Here is a 7,120-nt window from a genome sequence, read left to right as displayed (position 1 = left end):
GAGACAGAAAGCGAGAAATCACCCCCCAGGGGGGATGGTCACGCCGCAATCCCTTCTCCTCCATTCTCCTCTTGGGATCTTGGGCACGCACGCACACGAGCCCGGCATGAGTTTTAAGCCACCGGGTCCGGGACACGAACTGCGGTCGACTACTTGGGAGTTCAGCAACATAGCCATTACGCTAACTGCTGGTTCCCGCTTTGTCATTATGAATATCCTAAAATCTTTATCTAAAATTTATGGGAGTTCCATTGTACTGTCTGTGGATGATGAAGGGCTGAACTTTTGTCAGTGGAACTGGATATTACAAACGCCTCACTGTTTCAAGGCAATAGGAGCACATGGGCTGAGCTGTGGGGGTTTAATGTATTCAGGTGTTTTGCAACTGTACACCTAGATCTGTCTAGATACTCAAGGTGTGGAAGGTGAGAAGCAAGGTGAGAAAGTCATATAAAAGAAAAAAAAAAACAAAGGGAAAAAGAAAAAATAAACAGAAAATAAACAACCAAATAACCCCCAAAACAATAAAAAGGGAAAACATTATTTTAAGAAAAGGCAAAAAAAAATCAGAACTATGCAGTACACTAGCCTGCTGTGTGAAAGGGGCAGGGCTAGGCCTACCTCAGATGCATGTGCATTATGAAATTAGTAAGATAAAGGAGAAGTCAGAAGCAAGAATCAGTACCTACAGATTTTTTTTGGAAAAACACATCTATATAAGAGAGAAAAATTTCAAGAGAAAGGGAGAGGGATAGAGAAAGACAGAGACAGAAAGAAGTTAGAGACCACCCTACTTGGCTTTTTGCTGGGTGTTGGGTTGGAAGGAGAGGTGTGGGGAAGAAGCTTTTCCTTGTTAAAGAGGCAGAGAGAGACCACCTCAGATGAACACGGATTGTGTGTTTTTGCTGGGTGTTGGGCTGGAAGGAAGGGTTTGAAGCAGAGACTTTTTCTGGTTAAAGAGACAGGGAAAGCCTACTTCAGATGCACATGGATTCTGGTTTTTTGCTAGATGTTGGACTGGAAGGAGGGCCTGTACAGAAACTTCTTAATCTGATGTGATCTCATTTATCGATCTTGGGGATTATTGTCCGTGCTTTGAGGGTCCTATTCAAGAATTCGTTGCCTACCCAAAAGCCTCTCGGTGTTTCCTGTGTTGTCCATCAGTAGTTCTACAGTTTGAGGTACTAGGTTTAGATCTTTGATCCACATTGAGTTGATTTTTGGTAATGATCAGAGATTGGGTTCCAGGTTCACCTTTTTGCAAGTGGATACCCAGTTTTTCCTGTACTTTTTGCTAAAGAAGTTTTCTTTTTCCCACTGGATTGGCTGCTACTCTATGTCAAATATCAGTTAGCTGACTGTTTTGGGATTAATTTCCGGGGTCTGTATTCTGTTCCATTGGTTCACATTTCTGTTTTTGTCCCAATACCATGCTGTTTTTTTGCTTGTTTGTTTGTTTTGTTTTGTTTGTTTTTAGAGAGTTTTTTGCTAGAGGGTGCTTGCACTTACTAGAAAGACAGACAGAAGCAGAGAGACAGAAAGCAAGAGATCACCCCCCAGAGGGGATGGCCATGCCACAATCCCTTCTTCTCCATTCTCCTCTCAGGATGTTGGGTACTCACGTACATGCACCCGGCATGAGTTTAAGCCACTGGGTTCGGGACTCGAACTGTGGTTGACTACATAGGAGTCCAGCAACATAGCCATTACGCTAACTGCTGGTCCCAATAGCATGCTGTTTTGATTATCACAGCTTTGTAAAATATTTTGGGGTCAGGAAGTGAGATACCTTTTACTCCACTCTTCTTGCACAGATTAGCTTTGGCAATATGAATCTTTTATAATTCCAGAAAAAATGTATAATTGTCTTTTCTAAATCTGTGAAGACTGTCTCTGCTAATTTGATTGGTATTGGATTTACTATGTAGATTAGAGTAGAATTGCCATTTTAATTATATTAATTTTTTTCAATCCAGAAACATGGAATGTCCTTCTGCTTCTCTGTGTTATTTTTATTTCCTTCTTTAGAGTTTCACAGTCTTCCTTGGGGAGGTCTTTGACTTTTGGTTAGATTTATTCCTAGGTATCCTATACTTTTTGTAGCTATGCTAAATGGTATTGCTTTCTTCAGTTGTACTTCAGTATGCTTGCTTTTAGTATATAGATATGCTATATATTTTTGTATGTTTGTATGTTCTGATTGGCTAGAACTTTCAACACTTTATTCAAAGGAGTGGAGAAAGTTGGAATCTTTGTCTTTTACCAGTTTTTAGTGGAAAAGTTTTCAGATTTTCTCCATTCAGTTCAATGTTAATTATGGGTTTCTCATAGATGACTTTCAGAAAATTTTTTTGTGAGAAAAAAATAAAAGATTGGGAGTGAGGTAGAAACTAGCCTTATGCTAAGTATAGAAGTTCTAATATTGAAGGGACCAGCAGGTTAAGGTGCTGGCCTCCCATATGGTTGGCCATTTCTAGTACTAGACCTGGCAGATTGAAAAACCACATCACGTACATGTCTGCATGTGTGTGCCCAAAGTCCTAGGAGAAGAATTGAGATGAAGGTATTGCAGCGTGGTGATTCCCTTGGGGGGTGATTTCTCACTTTTTTTCTCACTGCCTCTCTTTGGCAAGCACACACACAAGCAAAACCTGTAATAAGTAAGCAATTTGCTAAAATGGATCAGAACTAAACAGTCACATCTACACCAAGCCTTGAATAACTGATAGTGACTTAGTGTATCATTCATCACAAAAACAGTTATCAGGGGTTTGTTAAAGTCACCAAAACCATGGGAACCATTGTGGGTTTTAGTAGTGGTGAAGGACCATAATTAGCATTAGTGATTTTCATATCCTGAAATCCTGATCCAGTCAACACAACAGCCAGCCTGGTTTCAGGAATGGCACCAAACTGAAGCACATTTTTAAATATGTGGTTTGTAAAACATAGCTTCAGGTTTTTGAGTACTTTCCTGAAGCTCCCTGCTTTGACAGAAAACTTTTTATTTATTCTGTGGACTGAGAAACCTGAATAAAAGGAAGCAATGATGGCATTTTTTGAGACAGTGATTGACCCTGGCACTTCTTACTTCTATTAATAAACTTTATTTCTTAGAGCAGTTTTAGTTTTACAAGAAATTTGAGCAGAAATTAGAATCCCATATGCTGTCTCTCTCCCCATTTACTCTACACAATTTACTCTATTATTAACATCTTGCATTAGTGTGGCACATTTTTTACAATTGATAAATTGATATTGGTATGTTAGTATAAACTAAAGTCCATAGTTTGCATTAGGTTTTTTTTGTTGTTGTATAGTCTATTGGTTTTGACAAAAGCATAATGACGTGTGCCTGCAATCACAAGTACCTTAAGGAACAATTTTTGCTGCTCTAAACACCCTTTGAGCTCCACAGTTGATTTAAAAAATTCAAGTTATATTTAAAAGACAGAATTCTGACACTAAGCTACTTGAGATTGTCTTTTTAATAACAAACATTTCATAACCATTGTAAATTGATCCAAGCTAACATAGTTACTTCATGAGTTAACTCCAAATACTTTAACTGATACCAATAACATTAGTTTCTCATCTAAAAATTAGAGGCCCCAGAAATAAACCCGAAAACATACAGCCAGCTGATTTTTAAAATATTAATTAATTTAGCTACTTGAGATTGTCTTTTTAATAACAAACATTTCATAACCATTGTAAATTGATCCAAGCTAACATAGTTACTTCATGAGTTAACTCCAAATACTTTAACTGATACCAATAACATTAGTTTCTCATCTAAAAATTAGAGGCCCCAGAAATAAACCCGAAAACATACAGCCAGCTGATTTTTAAAATATTAATTAATTTATTAATTAATTTTCATTTCATTTTCTTCTATACATTTGACCACATTATTATTTGTCTTACAAAGTGGATATTTCAACATGTGAACATTACTCCCTAGTACAGTTGATAAAACTACAAAATATCTTCAACAGATAATACCACACCTCTTTGTGCCATTAATGCTTTGCCTCCCTGTCCCTCACCCAAATATCATTCCTCAGACCCTCCTCTTTCACACACACTATATCTGGTAGCTGATTTTTGACAAAAGGTACCAGACCATGCAGTGGAAAAATGAAAATCTCTTTAGCAAATGGTACTGAAAAACCTGCAGAAAGATGAATCTGAACCCCTACCTCTCACCATTGACAAAAATCAACTCAAAGTGGATCAAGGATCTAAACCTAAGACCTCAAACTACAAAAAACTACTGTTGGAAAGCACTGGGGAAATTATGGAAAACATTAGGTAGGCAAAGACTTCTTTTTTATTAATAAATTTATTTATTTTCATTTTATTTTCTTTTATACATTCAATCACATTATTATTTGTCTTACAGATGGATATTTCAACAGGTGAACATTTCTTCCTAATACAGTTGATAAAACTACAAAATATCTTCAACAGATAATAACACATTTCTTTGTGACATTAATACTTTGCCTCCCTATTTTTTTTCTAAACATCCTTTCTCAGACCCTGCTCTTGCACACACACTATATCTGGTATTTACATATGTATACTGTGTTTCTATATCCTTTAGTCAATTAGTTTCAGTCATAGAGTGCGGACACTTGGTATATATTAAGTGGAGACATACAATGCCTCTCCTTAATAGCCTGGCTTGCTTCACTCAGCAGAAAGTCTTCCATATTCATTGACTTCCTGTCAAAAGCCAGGGTTTTTTGTTTGTTTGTTTGTTTCAAGGCTGAATAGTATTCCATTGAGTATATTTGCCACAGTTTTTCTTTCCATTCATCTGTTGACGAGCATTTGGATTGTTTCCATGACTTAGCAATTGTGAATAGTGCCTCAATATACATTGATGTGCAAGCACTTTTCTGATTAAGTATTCTTCTGTCCTTTGGGTAGAAACCAAGGAGTGGGATTGCTGGATCATATGGTAGTTCTATTTGTAGATTTTTGAGGAATCTTCAAATTGTTCTCCACAGCGTGTTGACCAATTTATATTCCCATCAGCAGTGTAAGAGAGTTCCACTTTCATCACACCCCTGCCAGCACTTATCATTTTTTTGTTTTTTAAATCTTAGTCATTCTGACTGGGGTTAGGTGGTATCTCATTGTTTTGATCTGTATTTCCCTTACAATGAGGGATGATGAGCATTTTTTATATGCCTTTTATTTGAGTGGTTTTTTCAACTCATTCTCCCATCTTTTAATAGGATTGATTGTTTTTTTCCAGAACAGATGCTTGAGTTCCTTGTGAATTCTGGTTATCAGTGCCTTATCTGATGCATAGTTTACAAAAATATTTTCTCATTCTGTGGGCTGTCTATTCACACTAAATACTATGTCTTTTGCCATGCAGAAACTTCTTAGTCGAATGTAATCCCATTTTTTATTTTGGGGAATATTGACTGTGTGTTGGAGGTCTTATTTAAGAAGTCTTTTCCCTACCCCAATGCCTCCCAGAGTTTCCCCAGTGTTTTCCAGGAGCAGTTTTATAGTTTGGGGTCTTAGATTTAGATATATTTTATTAAATTATTTATTTAATTTTATTTATTCATTCATTTATTTTTTACTTTGACCAGAGAAAGACAGGCACACAGAGAAAAAGAAAGTGAGAAAGCAAGCCACCAGGTCCGAGACTTAAACTGTGGTTGTCTATGTGGGATTGTCTAGCACCTTAACCACCATGCCACCGGATGACCCCTAGATTTAGATATTTGATCTACCTTGACTTTATTTTTGTCAGAGGTGAGAGGTAGGGGTTCAGATTCATCTTTCTGCAAGTTGAAATCCAGTTTTGCTAGCACCATTTGCTGAAGGGGTTTTCTTTTTCCCACTGGATTGACTGGTATCTCTTGTCCAAAATCAGTTGACTATATGTTTGGGAATTTATTTCTGGAGACTCTATTCTGTTCCATTGGTCCACCTGTCTGTTTCTGTTCCAGTACTATGCTGTTTTGATTATCACAGCTTTGTAGTATATTTTTGGGTCAGGGAGTGAGATGCCGCCCACTCCACTCTTGTTGTGCAGAATAGCTTTGGAAATACAGGTCTTTTAAGACTCTAGACAAACTTTATGATCTTCTTTCTGAGATCTGTGAATAATGTATCTGGTACATTGATTGACATTGCATTAAATATGTAGATTAATTTTGGTAGAATTGCCATTTTGATTACATTAATTCTTCCAATTTGGGAACATGAGATATTGTTCCACTTTTTTGTGTCATTTTCAATTTCTTTTTTTATCTTCTTGCAATTTTCCTTGTGGAGGTATTTAACTTCTTTTTTTAAAAAATTTGTTTATTTATTTATTTTTATTTATATTTTTTAATACATTCAATCACATTATTTAGCTTAAAAGTGATCATTTCAATATGTGAACTTTTCTCCCCTGTCCAATTGATCAAAATATAACAACACTACTTCCCTGTCTCAATAATGCTGTTTTTGTATTCCTCCTCCAAATGTTTTTCCCCAGTCCCCACTCCTCCACCCTCACCACATCTGGCATTCACATCCATCTCTTGTGTTTGTATGTCCTTTAGCCTGTCAGTTTCAGTTATAGAGTGCAGGCACTCGGTATATATTAAGTGGGGACATACAGTTTCTCTCCTTCATAGCCTGGCTTGCGTCACTCAGCAGTAAATCTTCCGTATTCTTCCACTTTTTGTCAAAAGCCAGGGTTTTATTTATGGCTGAATAGTATTCCATAGAGTATGTGTGCCATAGTTTTTCAATCCATTCATCTGTATGGGGGTATTTGGGTTGGTTCCATGTCTTAGCAATTGTGAAAAGTGCTGCAATAAACATTGATGTGCAAGCACTTTTCCAATGAAGAATTCTTCTGTCCTTTGGGTAGATGCCAAGAAATGGGATTGCTGGATCATATGGCAGTTCTATTTGTACATTTTTGAGGAATCTCCAAATTGTCCTCCATAGTGGTTGGACTAATTTACCTTCCCACAAGCAGTGTAAGAGTGTTTCCCTTTCACCACACCTCTGCCAACATTTATCATTTTTTTTTTAATCTTCACCATTCTGACTGGAGTTAGGTGGTATCTCCTTGTTTTGATCTGCATTT

This window comes from Tupaia chinensis, unplaced genomic scaffold (genome assembly GCF_000334495.1).
Source record: "Tupaia chinensis unplaced genomic scaffold, TupChi_1.0 Scaffold000232_1, whole genome shotgun sequence".
NCBI classification, from domain to species: Eukaryota; Metazoa; Chordata; class Mammalia; order Scandentia; family Tupaiidae; genus Tupaia; species Tupaia belangeri.
The sequence above is the reverse complement of the archived record's forward strand: the minus strand, read 5'-3'. Positions refer to the sequence as shown.